The sequence below is a fragment of the Typopeltis vanoorti genome, chromosome 22, assembly GCF_054136105.1.
Source record: "Typopeltis vanoorti isolate ZY-2024b chromosome 22, IOZ_Tvanoo_1.0, whole genome shotgun sequence".
Lineage (NCBI taxonomy): Eukaryota > Metazoa > Arthropoda > Arachnida > Uropygi > Thelyphonidae > Typopeltis > Typopeltis vanoorti.
In genome coordinates, this window is record NC_143570.1 from 100,084,286 (window position 1) to 100,107,182 (window position 22,897).

The 22,897-nt window shown below is 36.1% G+C and overlaps 1 protein-coding gene across 5 annotated transcripts in view; it reads right to left on the bottom strand.

Annotated features, from left to right (window-relative positions):
• Positions 1–22,897, bottom strand: part of LOC150094589 (nuclear receptor subfamily 2 group C member 2-like) — an 808,056-nt gene that overhangs the window by 611,278 nt on the left and 173,881 nt on the right. The gene's annotated exons all lie outside the window — the stretch shown is intronic.

The window sequence follows — 22,897 nt, forward strand, 5'->3', positions numbered from 1 at the left end:
GATTCGGAAATGAGAAAAATTTCTGCAAAGATGGTTTTCCGCGAATTTTGAGTAAAGATCAAAAGCAGAGGCGGCTTGACGTTTGTTCTGATTTCTCTTCACATTTGGCTGTGATAGAGTTATCACTGGAGATGAAACTTAGCGCTTTCAGTATGACCCTGAAATAAAATGCCAAAGCATGCAATGGAAAACATCTTCACCAAGATCGAAAAGGGCGCGAACGCAGGGAAAAAAAAAAAAACGATCGTAAGGGCATAGTTCACTTCGAATTAATCAAACGAGGACAAATAGCAAACCAGCATTGTTATTTAGAAGTGCTCGCAAGGATACACGAAGCTGTTCACAAGAGGAGACCGGAACTGTGGCCGAACAATAGGATCATCCATCACGATAACGCCAATGCGCTTGATGCAATAAAAAAACCAATCACAGAATTTGAATCAGTCTTAGCGTCTTACAACTTTTGGCTGCTCCCAAAACTGAGGAATACATTGAAAGGACGCAGATTTTCTGAAGTCCATTGTCATATGGTAACAGTAATAAAAAACATTCCAAAAGACGAGATTCACGAATGTTTAAGCAATGGCAGGCAGCATCGTCTAATTAAGTGCATCGCCGAGTAAGAGGATTATCTCGAAGATGATAGTAGCCACTAGTCCCCAGGTAAGTAAATATGATTATGGCGTGTGCATTCCGGGAATTTAATTGTCACATATTTTGCCTAGTGAGTTCTTCCTCCATCGGATGTATATAAACTGTAATTGCAGTTGACAATGCTTGTTCTCTTTCTATTATTGTTTTGTGCAACTGTCCATTTGTATGTTCACTCTGATTATGTGGAATGCTCATCACAAAATGTCTTTATTATTGTTGTTATTAAATGCTTCCCCCCCCTTATGTCATTACGAATTTATGTGTATGGTCCATTCATTGCATTATTTGAATTTAATCCGTTAAACTTGTGAAGTAGGTGGATACTGCCATTTTATGTCTATTTCCCTGGTTGGAGGATATGCCACCTGTTTTCCTCGATGATTTCAATCACCTGATATAACCACCATACTTACTGAAAGTCTGAAATGGCCGCTGCCATGCTTGGTCTCCAGACCTTCTCTGGATGAGTATGGGTAACAAACATGGAAATGGAAATGCTCCACACATCGAGTAGAGAGAGCCAGTTCCATCTTCTCCATTCGAGGATAATACATGAGGCCTGCTTACCACTTCATGAGTACATGAAGTGATAAGCAGGCCAATCGCTTTCATAGCTGAAGCAGTGATATTCAACTAGCAATGTTCAAATATGGAGGTATAAGAGTTTTACAGGTGCTGTACAGCATAATCTAAAAATCCTAGTCAGATCACATTCCAGAGGATGATTAAAGTTATCACAGTATCCATATGTAAAAAGGGTAATAAAAATTGACTGCAAGAATAACAGTGGAATTTTCCCACGGAGTGTTCCAGGTAAGATTTATGCAAGCATATTTGAGAAGAGGCTAAGAAAAATGTGAAAGGGACTAGGACAAACTGGTTCTGGTCAAATATGGAAAGGATGTTAGGAGCAGATTTTCACTTTTAGACAAATAGTTGAAGAATCAAGGGAATATTACAAAGATCTGTATTTGAGTTTTGTAGATCTGGAAAAAACACATGACAAGGCGCCAAGAAAAAAACAGGTTTAAAACGCTTCAATTGTATAGCGTAAAGCTGATATTATATCAAGCAATGTAATGTCTTAGTCTGTATTTGAGATGTAAGTCAACAATTAGAATTGAAGAAGGTAGAGGTAGATGGTTTCCTGTTAAATCAGGCAAGAGACAAGGGTGCACATATCTCCTATGTTATTCAACAGTACATGAATGACATTATAAAGGAACATGGTATTAGGCCAGATATCAAAATTGCAGATATCCAACTCAGCTGTTTACTTTGTGCAGGTGATGTTGCTGCTAAACAAATCAAGTAAACGTCTGCTGGATTCCAAACTAAATTGAATAACAGCGCTGATGTATTCAGTACGAAAAAATGTAACAGAAATCTATGAAAACGGGCAGGAACACTGAAAACATCAACTATGAAATGGAAAATTGGTAGAATAAGTAGAATCAGTACACTTCAGCTTTTTAGCCATAATTTTTAGTGAAGATGACACAACACAATTAGCAAAGCTCGGAGGGAGCCAACTGAATAAATTTATAGGAGAATATAAATTTATTCAGTTTACTCCAATTTTAACTTATGGAGCTGAGAGCTGGGTTGGAAATAAAATGCTTATAACAAATAATAAAACATTATAATAAATTATAATAACACAAAGACTGGAGATCACGGATATTAGAGTTCTAAGAAAAAATAGGGGAACGAATACTGGTATGAGGATATTAGGATGGCATTGTAGCATGCACGATAATCTGTACAATCCTTGAGGGTGCATATCATGAATCTGTTTGCTGAGATAAAAGTGGCCTCAGTATGCACGTTTTTTAATGAAATGGATTTTCATCTGTTTTACATAGAATATAATCCCTTTTTAAGAACGTTTAAGGAATCCTCTGAAGTGATACGATCGCAGGGCACTTCACAAAGAGACGCGGTCTCATATTTCATGGCATTTGGAAATGTCTTATACGCTTATCTAACATGGCAGACCTCCATTATTGTAATAACCACCTAAAGGCCTTGAATACAGAGATGAAGATTTTATGCTTGATATGTCAAATGACATGGAACACAACAAGAGAGACTCAGGTTAACTCAGCGGAAACAGAACGTAGGATTTGTAAGATTAGCAAAATAGAACATGCTAGAAATACGAAACTAAGAAACAGATCAGGTGTAAAAGATGTGGCAACTACACTATACGAAAACAAGATGAGATGGGCAGGCCACATAGCCAGACTCAGGAATAACAGATGGATATCATCATCTTTTATTTACCTTAAATTTTACATAAAGCAAACAGAGAGATAAGGGAGTCAATGAGTAAAATTTACAAGTGACGTGGTTATTTCACGCCATAGAGTCCTATTTTGTGCAAGTATGTAAATGTCCTTGACAGTTAGCAGGTTGTTGGAAGATATGATATGACTATTATATTCATAAAACTATTGTCTAGGTCTTCCCTCCCTCTTTTGCTGACGGGAGGATCATAAAGGAGGAGCGCCTCATGATAAGGAGCAATCGGATGTCTCAGCTGATTTCCAATCCAGTCCAATTGTTGTGAGATCAATAATAGAGGAATTTGATTGGTTGCCAAGAGAACTCATTGGAGATTCTATCTCTACATGTATATCCAAGAATTTTTCTAAGATATATGGTTCCAAACGTGTTAAGGAGATTTTGGCTATTTGCTGTGGAGACAGCCCAAGTTTGGGATATATATAGAAAAATAGCGCATACTGTGGCATTAAAAAGTCTAACTTTGGTTTTCAAGCAGACAAGAGCGGATTTCCATATGGGAGTCATAGGACCAAAGACTGCTAGTGCCTTTTGTTTTCGGACTTTTATATCGTATTCAGTGTCCATAACATAAGAGCCAATATATTTGAAGGTGTGTACATTTTCGATTTTGTAGTTAAGGTGATATAAGAAACCGTCAACCAAAATGGGTAGAACTTTAGTTTTGGAAAAATTAATTTTTTAATTTCACAGTGTTGGCGAGGATAATAAATTCGTCCAGGTGCCGTTGAGCTGTGTTGTAATCTGAATCAAGAAGACGACATCATCTGCCTAGATGAGTTCTTGCAACTTGACACTTTCTCGATTGACGTGTAATTCAATGCCAAAATGTGAGTTAGTTTGTTAAAAGATGTAATCCAAGGCGACAATAAAGAGAAAAGGAGCGAGAACGTCCCTTTGCAAGACTTCTGTACAGATAGGGAATGGGTCTGTTAACATTCCATCGACTAGGACTTGTGCTTGAAACTGTTTGTAGGGAGCCTCTGTATTGCCTTAATTATTTTGTCTCGTATGCCATAATGGGACAGAATTTCAAAGCGTCTGGATCTGTTAATACTGTCAAAAGTTTTGGGAAAGTCGATGAAGGTAAGAACGACAGGTAGTTGTTTGTTCCTGCAGTCTTCTAATACAGTGGATTTGTTCTATAGTACTTCTTCCCCTGAGGAATCCTGCTTGGCTTTTCTTGAGGAGGGGAGTGATGGATGGTTGAATCCTGTTTAATAACATTCTATTGTAAACTTTTAAAGCGGTGGAGATAAGGCTAATTCCTCTGTAGTTTGTCATTTTGGTCTGGGAACCTTTCTTTGGGATGGGAAGGATGTATCCTCTGGTCCAATCTACTGGAGCAATTCCAGTGTTTAGTACAATGTTACAGATGTTCAAAAGTAATGCGTTTAGCAAATTGCTTCCATAGATGATGGCTTCAGGAGCAATACTGTCAGGTCTTGGAACTTTGTTTGGTTTTAGTTGTCCTATAGCACTTTTTAGTTCACATAGAGTGAAGTTAGTTGTGTGTATCCCTAGTAAAGATTGGTTTATATGTGAAGCGGTATAGTTGGGAGAGGTATGAACCGCGTGCTCAGCATTTAGTAATCCATGAAAATATGCTCTCCATTGCGTGAGAAGTTCCTCTGTGGTTTGGAAGGCTTCTCTATTTTCCTTGACCATCCTACTAGAGTTTTCAGTTGTGGCTTTTTTACCCAGTTGGTTGACTTTTTGAAAAACAATGTTTTTTATTTATTGCACGATTGGCTCTTTCCAAATCAAGACATATGACGTTTGCAAATTGTTCACGGTCAGCTTTAAAGGATTGGTGATAACAAGGTTTAATAGGTATGTATTAGGTTTAGAATTGTATTGACAGATATGCTGCATTACGATCTGATTTCTCGTATGCCAGAATTCTACTGTCGAGGGGCTGACCCAGTTGATTTTCTGCGTGGGAGGCAGACCGAAACGTGGAGATACACTAAACAACGAATAACATTTCTGGCTAGATGGGTGAAGCAAAATTGCTTTTCGTATTCCCCTTTGTCCGAAATGAAAAACTTTGAATGGAGTGTTTATGAGCCATATGCTCGCCCAGTGAGGGCAGTGAAATTAGCTGTGTTCAGCTGTACTTAAGATGTATTTTGGCCTTTTATATTTGTAGCTTTCCACTTCATTATATTTCGAAGCTTCCTTGATCAATGGGTTTGGGTGGTTGCTAGTCTTGGAAGAACTTCACTGCTAGATCTAGAAAGGAAGAGATGTAAGGAATGTTTTCTCTATGGATCTGGGTGTTTCTGATAAACTAAGAGGCATTAAGAATCATTCTCAGGCACTTATTCTGCAATCTCTATAGTTTTAGAATATTTGTATTTGAGATGTGGCTCCATGCAGGGGACACATAAATGATGTCCGGCCGAATCACCATCTTTTAAATTGCTAATTTTGTTCGTGTATCCAATTTTCTTTGTCTGTTGTTTACAGGGTAGAGTTGGGCTATGACCTTGGATGTCTTTGAGGTAATGTGCCTTATATGATTGCTGAATAGAAGTTTTCTATCTAGGATCACTCCGAGATATTTGACTTCGTTCTGCCACGGAATCTTAACTCCCAAAAGATGAATGTCCTCGAAATTGTGGATTTTCTTCCTTGTCAACAGCATGGCTGAGCTCTTCTGTGGGTTAACTTGGATCCTCCAGTTCGCCAGCCATCTCTCTAATATATGTATACTGATTTGCAATCTTCTAGTTGCCAGTTCTGGACTCAGAGATCTTGCCATTAATGCAGTATCATCTGCATATAATGTAGTGAATGCTGTTCTCGGGTTCAGAGGGATATCTGCTACGTAGATTGAGAACAGGAGAGGGGACAGAAGAGAACCCTGGGGTACTCCTGCGAAGACCCTGCGTCTGGACGAAATCGATTCTCTGACCCTGACCTGCATATATCTGTCTTTCAGGTATGAGTGGAGCATTCTTATCAACTTGATTCGAAAGCCGAACTTTATGAGTTTGTAGAGAAGGCCTTGATGCCACATTTTGTCAAACGCCTACTGCTGCCATCTTCATTGATGCAGAGAAGGCGTTTCAATGATTTTCCCACTGAAACCTTTTGTAATGATTTCTACTAGCCTGTGGATTTGTTGAACTGTACTATGGGCCTTGTGGAAGCCAAACCGTTCATCAGAGAAAACTCCTAACCTATCCGTTTCTGCTTGGAGTCTTGTGAGGATCACTTTCCGAGTTTTTTCCTGGCTTCTTCAGTGGCACGATGGTGGCTGTTTTCCATGCAGTGGGAAAATGCTGGAATCTGAAAATTGCATTGGTAATATTGACGAGATTAACTATGGTCTTTCTTGGGAGTAGATTTACTATACGGTTAGTTATGCCATCAGGTCCTTGAGCCTTTTTATCATTTAGGTGTGTGACGATATTTACTTCAACCGGAGTAGTTGGAGTGATGTGTTCTCAATTAACAGTGTGCTGCTATAAAGTTGATCTAACATGTCGGTGAATTTTGTACATAAGGTTAATATTAAGGTTTGCATAAGATGGATTGCATTGAGATTCAAGGTTATCTACCAGTGCTTCAGATTTCTCGTTATCTTTGTGAACTGTCCCTTTCTTTGTTTGTATAGGGGGTATGAGTTGCTTTTTGGTGTGGATGGCTCTTAGGAATTTCCAGACGGAGTGATCGTCAGTCTTGATGTTAGTCAATTTGGATTTCCATTGGTGGTTTCCGTGTTTTTGGAGAGCTTCCCAAACCAGATTATTTAGGTTGTTCAATATGTTTTGTCTTGTGGGGCTCTGGTATTGTGGTATCTCTTCCTGGCACAATTTTTTGCTCTGATTAGCTCCATGATTTCTTCTGGGATATGGTTAGTTGGGTGGAAGACAGTGGATTGTCTGACTGATTCTATTGCTTTCTGAATTTGTATGGTTAAGTGATATACTGCTATGTCAATCTCTTCCTTTTTACTGATATTGGGCACTGGACCAATATAATCTGGAAGAACCTTGGATAACCTATCCCAAGGTATGAATGTGTGTGGAGGAGAGAATTGATCTGATGAACCTAGATTAACACTTTCATTGTCAAGCTGAAAATTGGAATTTCGTGCGGTGGCCAATTTTTTTTTTATTTTTTATTTAGTTAGCGACGTCCACGCGATAACGCGTGATCGGCCGTTCGGTGAGAACTCGCATCGCGCGATATCGCGTGTTTGGCAATGAACATGTTAAGCACTATGGGACTGTGGTCAGAAGATAATTCGTTAACTTTTTCCAATTTATATTGGTATCTTATGTTCTTGAAAATGATGTCTAGCACATCTGAGCTACCTAGTGGACTCGGTGGGACCTGTCACCACTGCAGAGTTCAGCAATGCGTAGTTGAATAGTGTGTAGACTTTGGAGTTAATTGAAGAGCTGTACCAATTTGTCCAAGTATGGAGTAAAGATCAGTTGTTAACAGAGGAATGTTCGGGGGTATATAAGCAGCATAAATCTTGAGACTGCTAGCATTGCTGGTATGTACCTCCACCACAGTCACCTCGAGATTTACGATTTGAGGGTTGTCTATTGTATTATGAGTCAGGTAACTCTTAATATATATGTCAGTGCCTCCCCCTCTCGCATCAGTCCTTTCTTTTCTGTACAGTGTATCCACAGATTTTAGGGTTATTGGCTGATCTTAGGTGTGTTTCACCAATCAGGATGATATCAGCACTCAGATGAATCGCAAATTCTTGAAGCTCCAAGACCTTGTTCATTAATCCATTCGCATTCCATGCCACTATCATGAGCGACATGAGTTTAAATTTTTTACTCATGACAGATGGCTGTTATAATAGTTTGAGTGCCTTGGAGGAATCTCTTTCTGGAAGATGGTGAAGGGCTTGTCTTGCTGAATTCCTGCAGCATGGTGGCAAGCGAGGCTATTAGAACTCATGTTAGGTTGGAACCCTCTAACTCGAGAGATGTGGGTAACTTAGTGATTGCAGCCTCAGCATATATTTTGATCGTGATTGTGGGTCGTGTTCTTTCCTGTGTGGTTGAAGGCGAGGCGTTTCAAACTGGGGGAAGGCCCACTAGGTGTCTTATAGTGTCATTACGAGGAGGAGCAAGACTGGCTTTTGCTGACTCTCGATTTTTTGGATTGAAAAGACATCCCTTGTAGTTGGCAGGGTGAGGTACTCTGCAGTTTGTGCAGGAGGCAGGAATAGTGCATGGCTTGGAGGAGGTGCTGGTCTGATGTCCCTTGCCACACTTCAAGCACCTGTAGGCTCCCTTACATAATTTTTGGGCATGCTCGAACCTATGGCACTGTCCAGCTGATGCCCTCTTTCTAAGTGGCTCAGTTATTTTGAGTCCGCATACTAGTTAGATCGTAATTTGTTTCTGCATTATTTCCACCAGTACTAAAGGCATTGGTCTTTTATCTGCTCTGAGCATCCTGCTTACTTTTACTGTGGACAGGCCCTGTCTGGAGAGATCAGTGCTCACATCTTCAGGAGTGATACCTTTAGCTATCCCATGTAGAACCACCTTCAGGTTCTTTTCGCTGGGTAAAGTGAAGGTGTGGTATGGGACATTAGCATTGCCCATAAATCTAGTCATCTCTCTGTAATCCATGACAGTAGTGGGCTGTATTTTAACTCCCTTATCTGAGTTTTTGTCCCATGAGAACGAGATGTTTTTTTCTCTGAGGACTGATGAGACAGGGATCAATTTTTCCTTATCCTTTAAGTTGACTGGTATCTTTTCTTTAGGACCATTGAGTGCTTCTATCCTTGTTGTTTTGGGTTCTTCAACATTGGTGGAGATTTTCCTCTTCTTTTTGACCATTTGGAATTCTGTATCTGTTTCCAAGGTCTGATAACTGCTGTCTTGGGATGTAGCATCTTCCATACTTGGGGAGTGTGCAAAATCTGATTGCGTCAGAGTTATGGGATCTTCACTTATGTCATCCATATTGTCCTCTGTGACTGCAGTGGGGGGAATGTGTCAAAGAGCTTGACTTTTCCTGGCCAATTATCACTCAGCAGCTTTCCTAGTCTGAGGCATTCCTTGTATACTTCCTCGAATTTGGCCTCATTCAGAAATTTTGCCATGACAACAATAATTTAGAAATGTGTAAAGACACAGATGGAATAAGATTAGAGATTGCCCGAGCAGGTTACAGGTAATCCTGTGGACTTTTGAGGGTCCACTAGCAAATTCCGTAGACACTCAGGTATCTACCATCAATAAAATATACCTGGCTGTCCTACAGTAGGGAAAAGGAGTGTCACGAATTCACTTGGCCACAGATTGAAATCCTACCTCCTTAAATAAAACCATAAATCCACCACTGGTCCTCATTGCAGGTGGTGCTTGCCAGCCATTAGACCTCTTACATGTTTCATGCAGAGGGGGAGACAGTAGGAAACAAACAGTGTCTGTGCCAGTGCAATGCACGTTTCGTGAAAAAACCTTGTAAACAAACTAATGAGGCTCAGTCTAAAATCATATGTCCATTCACATCAAAAGCCAAAAGCCAATTACTGACAAGAGATCGGGCTCATACACTAAGGCAGAAGCAATAGGAGAGGTCATATTTACCTATAAGAGTTGCCAACAGGTGTACCACCTTATTATTGAATTACTTTGGATTTAGAGAAAGATGTTGGAAGTTTATTTTTCACTTGATTAAACCATAATAAATTTAGTTTAATCCTTTATCCAAGTGTAAGTAAACAAAGTTTGCACCTGAAATATTTTCAGGACTGAGGTAAGGCAACACCTGGCAACTCCGATCAAAGGTGCATGTTTGGTTTCATTTTGGAAGGAATTTGTTTACCTGACCCTTATGGTCAAGGTAAGGGTCAGGTAAACAGTACTATAAGGAAAAACAACCGAGTCAAGTGTCTTTGCAGCAGTTACGGCAATTCGTTCATCCAGTACAGCTATCGTATTGTGTTGTGGTGTTTTGTGTCCAGTAAAGTAAAGTAAAATAATGGGCAAGTCACAAAAGTCAATGAAATTTTCTTTCTTCAGGAAAATGGCATGAGACAAAATTCCTCACATAGCTCTAAAAGGATGGAAACCAATTATTATTTTAGAAGACACATACATTGTGATGTATTTATCCAGGACTACTTGGGGAAAGTTACACAAGAAGTGGACTGATATACTCGGCAACTTGCAAAGAAGAGTTGACTACAAAATGGATCTCAGTGAGTGTTATATTCTGAAATGCCAAGATGGGGAACTAATACTTGGTGATATAGGAGCTGATGGAAGTAAAGTTTTCTCTATTAGTTGTGAAGAAGCTGAGAGATTTTTACCAAAAATGTACGATATTGATAATCATTTACTATTTTTGGAAACTGAATTGCCAGCTATTCGTATCATGGTGAAAATTATCGCTAATCATTGAAATTCATCAATGGTAAAATTAGACTCTCAAGATTTTATCTAATTCGATAAAGATTCTTTATTTTGGGACATTTACGAACATTTTACAAAAACTGCTCGTGTATATTTGGCGACAAAAGAATACACAGAACGTTTAGGGAGAAATGGTGTCATTTCCAGACTGACACAATATCAAATGTATGGAGCTGTGCTTACCATGGTATCTCATCTAAAAAATATTTGGCATGACCAGCTATTTTGATGTCATGTAACCAAGAAACAGTGAGTAATGAAAATTTTCTTTATTGAACTCTTTGGAAAATGTTAAGAGTGCAAACTAAATATTGTGAAATATTTTAGGTAATTACATGTTTTTTTCGAATTTTTCTCTGTGAATATACTTGTAAATAGTATTTCAGCATAATAAAATATGCATTTGTAAACTTAAATGAACAAAGATGTGTGCTTTTGTTGTTGTGTTTCTGCACATTGAATTTTTTACAGTTATTCTGATTAGAATTTGATATTTAAATCCGTAACTTTATACCTTAATGCAATTCTGTTTAGTTATTGTAAAAAAATCACTACTGTGAAATTAATGCCAGGAACGGGGAAAAAAGTGGCAAAAACTGATATCCATGTAATTAATTATTTTAGAAATAATTAATGTTACCTAATGCTACCTATCGACATTGTTTGAGTTATCTGTAAACATTTCGTTCACATAATCAAAAATCCGAACTGTTGGAATTTGGTGGTTTTACAGAGAGACAACAGATAATTTAACCCAAAAACGTGACTTAAACTCTTAAAGTTTGGTATAGAAAAAGGGTTTGTACTCTCCAGATAACACAAATACAAATTTTACCTTTCCCCATACAAAGTAAGATAAAAACATATCAACACTATATCCAGCAGCATGCGAAAACATGTTGTTGAGTCATCTGCACGAAAGGTTCATTTTTGAAGAAAGGGTAGGATAGGGTAGGGTAAGGTAAACAGTACTATAAGGAAATAGAATCGAGTTGAGTGAATTTGGACTTAAGGCAATCGTTTGTCCACTGCAACTATTGTATTGTGTTGTGGTGTTTCGTGTCGGGTAAAGTAAAAATAATGGGCGAGCCACATAATTTTTTGAAAGTTTCTTTGTGAAAAGGTCTAATTGTTTAGAATTTTGTAACAGAAAGTTAACATAAAATATAAGATCAGAGCTAATAATCAGTGAAATAATAATAAATAACTATTTATTTGTGGTGCCATATGAAGTAATGTAAGAAGAATGAAGGAAAACGAATATGAAAAATCGACAGTGGGTGAAAAATACGAATTTTCAGATATCATTGGTATAATCGATGTACAATTTCGTTTGAATAAGAGTTCAAATTTATTTCCTAAAGAAATTTGTATTTCTGATGGAGTTAAGGTAAGATATGCATTGACAAAATCACCATGTAGTTGGAATGAATTACCTGAATGAGTTAAAAAACAGAATTCTTGGGTAATAAAATATAATCATCAACTGAAGTGGGAAATTGGTTCACTATCTCTGGACAAACTAAGAAATTGGATAATAGAATCAACATGCAAATATCAAATATTGCTTGCCAAAGGAAGAGAAAAATCAAAAACAATAACAAATTTAATAGGCAGAACCTGTTGTAGATTTAGATGAAATTGGATACCCAAAACGTGAAAACGTACCGTGTACTTTTATATGTTTTTGGAAACATAGCCAATGATTCTGTGCTTATATCAATGCTCAAAAATATATGTATCGGTTTAAAAAAAATAAAAATGTAACCGTTAACGTTAATTTTACTATTCTACTTTTTATTAAGCTGGAAAGTCCATGTTTTTTACCTTGTTATTTTTATATCTTATGTTTTTTATTTCTCACCTGAAGAAGTCGGAGCACCGATGAAACTAGTCGTGATGTATTAAAGGTTTTTGTTATACTTTCTCGGGTTCTAGTCAGTTAAATTAATTTTTATAAATGTATACATCCCGAGTAAATCCTAATTTCAATAATATATTTATATATATATGTGTGGTCTTACTTAAATTATTATTTTTTCCTTGTGAAATTTCTTGCCACAAAATAACCAGACTTTTTTTTTTTTTTTGAAAATCCACTCAGTGAATTAAAAGTCTTATTTGTTCATGCAAGCCTTCAAATATTTCAAGAAACTGTATCAACTCTTGGAATCAAAAGGAATCGGGTATTAAATTAATACCCAGTATTTTTAGTGGAGAAGATTTCACCTGAAAAGTGACAATTTTGTTACTATATCTGTAGATACCTCCACCAGACTAGAAAAAAACAATCGTATTAAAGTTAGAATTAACTTTAAGTTTAAACGTTAGAATTTGGTTATTTTACTTTTTTTTTTTTTTTGAAACTCTGCTCAAGTGAATTAAAAGTCTTATTTGTTCATGCAACCCCTCAAATATTTCAAGAAACTGTGTCAACTCTTGGAATTGAATTTGGAGATTGACGAAATATAAATTGCAGAGTTTAGCGGAGAGTGAAAAAACAGCTAATATGATAGACATTTAAGTTGGCTAGGGAATGTCACCATGTAATACAGAAGGGATTATACAAAGTGGAAGATGAAAATGGAGACCACGTAATACAGAAGGGATTATACAAAGTGGAAAATGAAAATGGAGACCACGTAATACAGAAGGGATTATACAAAGTGGAAGATGAAAATGGAGACCATGCTACCTCGAGCAAGTTTCGCAATGTCATTGATAATGTGGCTAGGTTCACAGATTTGACCATCCCGCTTTGTATTTCTAACAGTGAAATTTATCTTGAAAGTTTCATTTATGAGACCGTAAAGTAGCATCTACAACCTTCTTCAATAAACAATTGAGTAATGCCAAAAAGGGTTTTAGCTTTGTTGCCAACTTGGAAAGTCTTATGTCGCAAGCACGTTTTACTCATAGAGTACTATTATCCTCGGAGAATTATTTCACACGCGGCATCATAACATAACTTTGCATTTCATACGGCATAACATATGCAAATACACGTAGTGTTTGTGAATGTCTTCGATTCCTCACAATTCCGACGATATTCTGCGTTCAACACAAAAATTGTCAATTCATATTTTTGCGCATTTTTTATCTTTGTAAATTAATGTTAAAATGAACCATGTGGATGTTTTAATTATGTATTATTGCGTTAAAACTTTTACTGATTTAGTCAATTATTTAGATTTCAGCAAATCTTTGATAGTGCAGCACGTATGAACCTGCTGACAAATTATAAGTATCGAATAGATCAGTAAATGCTTAACAGGCTGACGGCAGGAAGGTGTTTAAAAGAGGAAACTTCCACTATTCAGTCTGTTAAGCAGGGTTCAACCCAGGCTTCAGTTTTGGGACTTTATTATTAAACATTTATCAATGATTATTATTTTACCTACTATTAACTAACAATTCTCACTTTGTTGATTATGTAAAAAGAGACAGAGTAGCAAATTGTTCAGATGGCGTGAAGTTTCTTCTGAATGATCCTAAAACACTGGAGGAGAAGACTGGGAAACGAGGATTAATATTCAGTTTTGAAAAATGTATATATATTTGGTTTGGTAATAAATTAGGATTAAATGGATATAAATTGAATGGGAAATATCTGGAAGGAGTTACCGAATATAAGGATTTGAGTATTAGAATGGATAAGTAATTTAAGTTCAGCAATCACACTGGCAAGACCACTAGTCAAGTACAGCGGATTCTTTGTCTACTTAGAACTTTCACTTGTAGGAGGAAGGGAGTAACGATACCCTTATACAAGTCTTTGGTCAGATCAATCTTAGAATTTACGGCTCTCAGCTTTGGTCCCTCAGATTTCGAACGGATGTTAAAAATTCGAAAGGTATACAGAGTGAAAATTTATGGAATGGTCTTGCCTAACTGTTGTGGATAAAAGAAGTCTGAGTACTTTAAGAACGAAACGTCTTTAATAGTAGAGGGACTAATGAGGATTTTTATAAGCATAATTTTTTTCTTGGTGTGCTGTTAAATAGCCGGTGTTATTAGTGATAATTATTTCACTGTTTTGAACGTCAATTCTGATGGATGAATAACCGTTAATTGGTAATTAACTAGTAAGGAATATGCTACGGTATTATTGTTCGTTATTACTACTGATAAATTTGGAATGACAGTTATTATAATGTGCAGTTCACATTTCAGGAAAACGGCGCGTTTATGACATTTGATGATATGCAATTCGTAACACTGAACATGTTAGTATTTTTTGTTGTTGTATATGTAAAAAAAAAAAAAAAGAAAAAGAAAAGGATGAGTAAGACTGAAAGGGGAAATATTATGAATATAAGGAAGCACAAGCCATCCTATTCAGCAATGAGAGGAGTTTAGGAAGATGACTGCAAGTTCCTGTTATTGCCATAATGATGTTCACCACAGTGCATAGCTCAAATGCTGGTATTCGGAATTTTTCTCCGGGTGCTCTATTTTCCCCCCTTACAGTGAGCATACCTTTTTTTAAGTAACTAAGAGTTAGTGTCGCACTCACTGGTGATGAAACTTATGCTGCCTGGTAGAAGGCGGAAATAATAATAATGGCATTTTACATCTCACAAAAGAAATGTAAGGGATGTGAGGGATAAGAGATTCCTTATCCCTTGAAACTGTACTGATGAAGCAGGAGGTTGGCTGTAATTTAGGAGAGGCTACTTTCGAAGATTATTATTATTTTTAAATTAGTGGTGCTCATGTTTATATTATTATTATTAATTGACTATTAGCGAAGTAAAGTGTAACAATACCTGCTGAGATCAGTAAGTGCAAATCTTTCTCTTTAACAATATATCTGACTTGTATTCATTATTATTATTATTATTACATGACACCTCCAAGGACTCATTGCGGAAGGGAACTCTACTCTACTCCATTGCACACACACATCTCGCTGTCACTCCAACTACTTGATGCTCCAAATACACACCAGACTACTGCCATCAACCGTCCATCACTACCAACAACAGTATTTTTTTGTCTGTAAACTGCGAGTGTTCTCATGGTGAATGTGCCTGTACGCGGGATGAAAAACCCGAGTTTCCGGGAGAAAAAAACCTGCTACCTCAGTGTGAGATCACTAACTCACCTTCAATGGAAAAAGTTCATAAAAAATATCCCTCTCGTCACGATGAGAATCGAATGCAGGTCTTTTCCAATTGAAGGGCACAATGTTCCGCTTCTTCCAATTGCTAGAATTTTTGAGAGGAATTAACATTCTTAATAATTAGAAAATTTCATCCTTTTCTTATTTTTTTATGTAACTCCCACCCACAAGACGCTGTAAACCTATAGTACATCAATAGGGATTAGTAAGGTAAGGATTATTTTTCCAGTTTTTTTTTATTATTATTTTATATATACTTTTTTGGTATTTTTACATAATCCGGAAACCCTGCTTTAGATACCAAACATGGAACTTTTTAAATTCCTTTATTATCACCCTGGGCTCCAAATCGACATCCATTCCAGCACTTAGAGGTGTATGTCAAGGAGAAGACCCTTTCTCTCCTATTTACTTCAATTGTACCATTGATGCATTTCTTCGCTCTCTTCGAAGCCATATTGGCTACTCTCTTAACACAACCACTGTTGATGCTACGGCATTCGTTGATGACCCTATACTAATAGCCTCTACTAGAGAAGGCTTGAAGGAACTCCTCAACCAAGAAGCCGACTTCGTTCAAGTTCGAGGATTATACATAAATGTGACGAATTCGAGTACACTTTCTCTCGTCTCCTCAGGCAGAGATAAGAATTGAAGGTTGAGAACTTTGAGTTTTTCCCTTCGCAGCATGTTCATACATTTATCTAGGTTTTGGAGGAATGGCAATACCTTGGTGTTCTCTTCACTCCGACGTGCCGTTCCTCTTTTCCATCCACTCTACTCCTTTCCATGAAACTCCACTTAAACCTCAACAGATGTTCATTCTGAATATTTCCTTCCTCCTAGACTCTACCATAGGCTAGTCCTAAGTAATCTCTCTCTTTCTCTCTCAGTACTATCCCGGATGGATGTGGCAGTCTGTTCGTCATTACGTATTCCTTCCTTACGATGTGCCACTGTAAACCATGGAGGTCTTGGTATTCCGTCGTTGCGATGGTTACTGCCTAGATTACGTTTATCCCAATTACAGAAAATTTACAAGAAATAGCCAAAAGAAACGTTAATATACGCAGCATAACAGAAAAAAAAAAGGAAATGGGAAAATGAACATACAAGACTATATATTTACATACAGAGTAAAAAAATAAAACAGAGCTGAAGCCGGAGTAGGAATAGTAAGACATAAAGAGTTAAATGAAAATATAAAATAATATAAATATATAAACGAAAGAATATTAACAGTTACGATAAAAACAGATAAAGGTAAAATAAATCTAATTACAGTATATGCCCCAGAAGAAGGAAGAAAAGAAAAAACAGAAGCGTTTTATGAGGACTTACAACAAATAGTACAAGAAATAAAACCAAATGAAAAATTAATTATAATGGGAGACTTAAATGCAAGAATACGAAATACTGTATACCAATAAATGGAATCATGCAAAGATTTAATGAAGAAACAATCAACAATAATGGAGAAACATTGATACAATTTTGTAAGTGATTAAATACAATTGTTATTTTTAATAAGTTAAAAGTAATGAATACATTTTATCAGCATAAAAAAAATTTTGGAAACACAAGAGGACAGGAATCAATAATAGACTATATTATATGTAACAAAGTAATACATACATCAGAAATAGATGTTAGAGTGTTAGCATCAGCAGAAATTGGAAGTGATCATAATCTGTTAATATGTAAACTAAGACTTTACAAGAAATGGGTGAAAATAAAATCTAAAGAAAACGAACACAATGCCGAAATAAAATTTAAAGTGGAATTATGAAAAGACGAAAGTATAAAAACATTATACTACAATAGATTAAAACAAAAGTTTCAAGATAACCCATTAAGCAGCGAACAACATGTAGAAGATAACTGGAAAATTTTTAAAACAGATTTAACTGAAATAGCAACAGAAGTATTAGGGGTAAAAAAAAAGAATAACAAAAATCAAGAAGATGGACTCCGGGTTTAATGAAGACATAAAATATTAACAAAAGGAAAGAAAGAAAAATATCAAAAATATCTACAAATGAAAACAACAGATAATTGGAACGAATATAAAGAAATAAGAAATAAAGTTAATCAAAAGAAAATAGAAAGCAAAAATCAATTTTGGGAATCATATACAAAAGAACTTGAACATGATTTCGATAGAAACAAATGTGGAGATTTATTAATACACAAAAGAAGGAAGAAGCAGAATATATCCCAATATTAAAAGTAGAAATAGAGGAATTAGAGAATTATTTTAAAAATCTTTATAACCAAACAGTTGAAACAAAAGTAAAAATAGGGAGGCAAACAAACCAAGAAGAAGAAATAAATACAACAGAAACGAAAAGGGAAATAACAGAAATTGAAAATACAATTAAAAAAAAATTAAAAATACAAAATCACCAGGTCTAGAATAATATCAATAATGAATTATTAAAAAATGGTAAAGAAATTATAATTCAGAATTTAAATATATTATACAACCGAATAATAAATACAAAAAAGATACCAGTAGAATGGAAGAAAAGTATAACAATACCAATATTTAAAAAGAGATAAAAAAGAAAATTATAGAGGGATAAATTTATTAAATATCTCATTACAAGTACTAACAAGAATCATAAATAATAAAACAAAGGAAATTAATATATTAGATCAGTGGTCTCCAAACTTTTCGCCGTGAGGGCCACATTGGGTACTTCAGCACTTTTCAGAGGACTGTAGTAAAAAAAAAAAAAAAAAAAAAAAAAAAAAAACCTCTAGAACTGGATATATGAGTTTTATTGAAAGCAGATAAAAACTGATTACAGAGTATGTGAGATTAAATTGTTGTATATTAATGACAACGAACACTGTCAGCAAATTCTCATATTTTTATCACAAATTATAATAAAACCATTAATGTGAATGATGTAACTGTGTTGGTGTTTTTAAAATCTTATTACTCAGGTTCAAATTTTGAAGTGCTAATTACAAGTAACGATTTCAAATGTTCATCAGATAAACTTGCCCTGGATTTTGACTTGATATATTTCATTCGGGAAAAAGTTTGTTCGCAAAGATACGTTGTCCCCAAAACAGAGATAAATTTACAAGCAAATTTCTTCAAATTTGCTTGTAAAATTTTGTAAAATTCAAATTTTTTTTCTTCGTTAGTCCAATTTAACCGACCTTTTACAGTCAGAAAGACCGTAACTTGGATTACGGTTACTTTTTGCTATTCGGAAATATATTTTGAACACAATTTTAATTAATGCATTTGAAATCTATCAACACCCCGTTTTTTTTTGTTTTTTTTTTGCGGATTCTTCTTGAAAAATTAGTCCAATTGGCGGCCGGATAAAATCATATCGCGAGCCGCATCTGACCCGCGGGCCGTAGTTTGGAGACCCCTGTATTAGATGAACAACAAGGTTTCAGAGAAGATAGATCATGTACAGATGCAATTCATAATCAGATAATTGATAGAGAAAACATTGTATTCTATATGACATATAGAATATAATAAGAAACTATTTATATGCTTTATAGACCTGGAAAAAGTATTTGACAGAATATTAATTCAAAATGTAATAGAAACATTGCGGAGAAGAAAAGTAGCAGAAAACATAACACAAATAATTAAAGAAATATATGATAATAATAGCTGTATAATAAAAACACAAGGAAAATAAGAGATACAAATCAGTAATGGCATTAGACAAAGAGACTCTTTAAGTCCAACAATATTCAATATAATAATGGATGAAATAATACAAAAAGTTAATAAAATGCAAAATAACAGGAGTGAAAATAAACAATAGAATAATAAGAACTATATGTTATGCAGATAATGTAATATTAATTGCAGAAAATTAAACTCAGCTACAAATATTACTACATACTATATTTAATAAAGCAGCAAAAGTGCATAATATGAAAATACCAAAAACTAAAACAGAATTATTAAAACACTTAAGGAATAGAACAACGTTAGGAATATAAATTAAATTAAACTTTAATAAATATTTTCCGATATTTCGGCAATGTCACATTGCCATTTTCTAAAGGAACTTACAAAAAAGTTAAGTGCAACGTGCCTACGTTGCACGTAACTACAACACAGAAACTGGGAATGAAAAGATGGAGCTATTGTTCTCCTAACAGTCCTGATGGTGCCCTCTAGCGGGCTAAGTAGGTGTTCTTGGCCGTTGGGCTGAAGGTCTGCAGATGTAGGTCTCCCAAATTTGGGGCAGTCGCATACACCCAAATTTGTTGAGGTTTGGAGAATTTCTCAGGGCTGAGGCTGATTCCATAAAGAGTCTTTCAAATTTGTATTTGCTACGGTGTATCACTGTAGCTTTCTTCCACCGTATTCTGTGGCGTGTATCCAGAGCATGGTCCGCAAGCCCAGAATGACTGTATTTGTGAAGACGGATGTAGTCCTTGTGTTCCGAAATTCTGATATTCGCTGTCCTGCCTGTTTGGCCAAAGTAAGACAGTTTACAACTGCAAGGGATCTGGTAAACACCAGGTAGGTCTAGGGGAAGTGGTTGGTCTTTAGCGGAAAATATTTATTAAAGTTTAATTTAATTTATATTCCTAACTACGTTGTTCTATTCCTTAAGTGTTTTAATAATGCATAACCAACGTATAAGCCTGTCTACGAGAATAAAACAGAATGTATGACAATATCACATGAACCACAAAGATGCAAATTAGAATTTCAAGGTACTATTATTGAACAAATAACGAATTACAACTATTTAGGTATATAACTGAACAGGGAAGGAAGGCCACATATAGAAGTCATAGAACAAGTTGCAAAAGCTGCAAGAATATCAGGATGCTTGAACGAAACAATAGGGAAAAATAAACATCTTAGAGTAGAGACAAAAACCAGAAGTTATAAAGCAGTAATCGGGCCTATTATGACATATAATTCAGAAACAAGACCAGAGACTAGGAAAACAAGACAAATGTTAAACACAGGTGAAATGAATATATTAAGAAAATAGTAAATATAACTAAAAAAAAAAAAAAATCAGCTAACGCCTTTTATTCCCTTATAGGGTGTAGGCGAGACCTTTATACCTTATCTAGCTTCGGAGACTGAGTGGGCAGTTCAATCTCCACCGGTAGCCAATCAGAGATAGCTGGCCCATGTCTATCACTAATTACAGCAGCCACCGATGAAGAGGCTGGCAGACAAGTGCTGCCATCTCTTGGTACCTAACCCTAACAAGATATGTTACTGTCTAAAATAATGTAGGTACTATGGTCGATTTTCTTGAGTTATAACTAGATTAGATAAAATAAAAAATACAGATATAAGAAAACAGTGGGAAATACAAGTAGTAAACAATTGGGTAGCAAACCGAAGAATAAAATGGATTGAACATGTGGACAGAAGAAGTGAAGATAGAATAATAAAACAAGTCTATAGTTGGAAACCAAAGAATAAGAGAAGAACAAGACCTAGAAAAATATTAAAAGATACTATTAAAGAAGATGAAGTCTTGGTCGCAACAGATATTACATCTAATGCGTGAAGAAGACAGAGATTTTCTATCTGCACTTCAGAAGTATGACTTGCTGCTTCTAGAGCTTCATGTATTAAAGATGATTATCTAAGTTCCTCTGAATGGGTGCTAGATGGAAGGATAGCGATTGCGACTGCCTCGGCTGAACCTACATTACAAGAATCTAAGCACGTTTCCTCTTGGCATTAATGGATCAAGAATGGAACTCGCTGCATGCCTGGTATTGAATATTCAGATTCAGTTAGGACCAGAATCAATATACTGCTGACTCGAGGTCGTGCAAGTGATGATAAATACTGCAGAACAGGCTGTCAGAGTATAGAAACTTTGGCTCGTGTTGTTATCGCACACATGGAGTATGTGCCAGAAGAAAGACTTACCAGAGAATGACTTCTCCAATCCCCAGGTCTGGAGTTGGACAGCACAGAATATTGTTGAGGCCTAGGCCTCTTCTGGTCTAGACCTCCTCTTCTTCCTACACGTGAGACCATAGTATGTAACACTGTTTCAGTGCGAAGTTAGAAAAATAAAAAAACATAAATTTGCAATAATCGGGGCATTAGTCTCACACGAAGATGAAATCCATGTCCCACTTAAAAACAATCAAAAACATCTATGCTCACAGCGGGATTCAAAGCCACAACCTGTTGGTTGGAGAGGCTGGCCAATTACATCTCACCTGCTGTCGTCCGAATTATATGGCTCAATTTTTGAATATGAAATTTTTTTTGTAATGATGTTGTAGTAGATAAAACAGTACACACAAAATTCCAAATTGAGTTCAGTGATGCGATCTGTTGCAGTATACGGGGTATTTTTCTTTCTTTCTTTCTTCTTCCTTTACAATCACCCCCTCTGCTTTGATCTAATTGTAAAGAAATTGTTAGGGAACAACCTTTTTTAGAAATGGAAGTGGTTCCATGTGTTTCTACTTTTTCTTCTTTCTTTTTATTTTATTATTATTACTGAAATTTAAAGGTTGAAATTGGCAAGCTGTGTCTTGTGGAAAACGTCTGTCGAATAAAAGTTACAGATCGATATTATTTGCTCTGAAATCAGCATCGAAAATTTTGGCACTAGTCGGGGAACAGACTCTTTGTCTCACTTTTTTTTTTATACATATTCCACAAATAAATTGACGACTTCTTTTCAATGCAGTTCGTAACCTAAAATTTTATTTATTCTAAACGAGCATGATTACTACAACATCCACAAAAAAAAAAAAAAAAAAAAAAAAAAAAAAAAAAAAAACAGGAGTTCTTAAGGCAAACTGGCCAACTCCTTTACAGAGGATAAAGCCTTATTTATTTTTTGGAATTTCGAGCACCAATGTGTCTCCCTATTGCTTCTAAACGTGTTCTATTGATTGAGATCTGGGGAGCGTGCTGGCCACTTAAGTGGATTAATATCCTCGGTCTTCAGAAGTATCTCCACTGCTCGTGTACGATGTGGTGTGGCACTGTCATCCATAAAAATGAATTCTTCGCCTACAGCACCATGGAACAATCGAACATGACGTCGAAGAACTTCGTTGCAATATCGTTCACCAGTCATAGTCCCTTTTTTTCAGATCGGTGCGTCCATTAAGTATAATGGCTCTCTCCACACCATGACCCAAGCACCTTTCATGAACATTCTCGCGATAGTAAGCAGCATATAAACAGTACTTTACGATGAGCTATGGATAAAGGGACGCAGACTACAGGCCTACTTCTCGCAGACGTCTTGCCACAGTTCGTCGAGATTATCCGCTTACCTGTACTTGAATGGAGTCGACATGTAAGCTGACCTGCCATGGTCAGTTTACGTTTTGATGTTATAACCAAAAAATCTGTCTTAATGTTCCATGGTAGAGCGAGGGCGACACC